The following is a 1,720-nucleotide window of genomic DNA, read 5'->3' on the forward strand; positions in this document are numbered from 1 at the left end:
TCTCTCTCTCTCTCTCTCTCTCTCTCTCTCTCTCTCTCTCTTTACCCCTCTCCTCTCCCCAATTGCCTCTTCCACCCTGCATTTTCGCAAACACAATAAAAAGGCCGGTTCACACTAGATCAAGCCGTTCTCTACTGTCGAAATCAAATTGGAAAAATTACTGAAAATGGAAACAACTCACGCTGACCGAAGGAAAAGAGAACTTTCCAGTCGACAAATTCTTTTATTCGATTTTTTTTTCAATGCCTTGATCTTTGGGGTTGTTGCTTTTAGAAATAAATTATCTTATAAGCTAAATGCTGTTGTTTTCTGTTAAAAAAACGTCAATCAGATTAGGCAGATTAAAGAAAAATGACGGTCGAGAAAAAGGAAGAAAGTGATTTTTGATTGGCATTTTTGTCCGTTTATTTGACTAATCTATCCTGTCTGCATATTTTTGTAATTGCCATACCTACATGCATATCATCCCCGTTTTTTGTGGACTTTTTCCATAAATAGAACACATCATATTTGATTTTGCTAGTTCAGGTGACGAGTTTTCTTTTCCGACAATTTGGACAAAAGTTTGGGCTCCTGCAAAACAACTGGAGGATTTTTTCAAGCCTCGTTTCTCAGAACGTTCCCAGGAACCTATTGCCCCATGTCTAGTGACATCTCAGTGGCGCTAATACACGCAGATCAGGTTACTTTCACACGAAGAGAGTCGGTGAGCAAATCCTCAAGCTGGGAATTATTTCAAAATACGACAAAAACAACAGCAACAACAAACAAAGTGGGAATAAGATGCAGACATAACAAAGTGGGAATACGATGTAGACATAACAAAATAAAGCAAATCATCTCGAGCTAAACTGGCAATTTTTTCCCTCTTTTTCTGCTTTCTTTTGACAATAAAATTATCTTCTGAAGACCCTTGCGTATAATATGCCTTTTCCATTTTTAAAATTCTGTGTGTCATGCAACGGTCGATATGAGATTAGTTTTGTTATAACTCCTTGTGTTGGCTTTTTGACTGACTTTTTCCCGTTTATTTTTCCACGAATGAGGTCAGGAGTTTCAATCAATGGATCGTTCATTTGCATCACAGCGCATTATTAACACCATTTCACGCCGTGAAATTAGAATGATAATATTATTATTGTGCTTTTTGCTAAAGCTTTTTAACCAAAGTTCACGTGCATAGACTTCATGGCTCTCTTTGTTTATTTGGCCTTGAGTCAGGTCATGTTTTCGGGAAATTATATGTAAAAGATCTGAAAAGAAAAGGGTAAAACTTCCTGTTAAGAGACATGGATGTATTATTACGTTATTATCAACATTGTCTGTATAAGGACTTTGACCCCTCATGGAAAGAAAGAAAGAAAGAAAGAAAGAAAGAAAGAAAGAAAGAAAGAAAGAAAGAAAGAAAGAAAGAAAGCAGCTTTTTCTTTCCTCATCCTTACTATCGTCATTTTTCCTCTACTTCTTTTGTATGTTTGTCACTCTCTTGAGAACTGCTATTTCCGGGGTGCCTTGATAGTCGAAGTAGACTTTGTGTAGTTGAGGCTAGAGAGGTGAACAGAGTAAGTCTGATTTCCCGTTTTTGGACTTCTCTGTTGACATCCACCCCTTGGAGCTAATGACCTTATGCCGTAAAACCTCCACTAGAAAGTATTATCAATTTTTGTATAACAGCATGGGCCGGGAACACAAGACAACAAGATAAAGAAAAATTAAATCG

The sequence above is a fragment of the Aplysia californica genome, unplaced genomic scaffold (genome assembly GCF_000002075.1).
Source record: "Aplysia californica isolate F4 #8 unplaced genomic scaffold, AplCal3.0 scaffold01519, whole genome shotgun sequence".
Lineage (NCBI taxonomy): Eukaryota > Metazoa > Mollusca > Gastropoda > Aplysiida > Aplysiidae > Aplysia > Aplysia californica.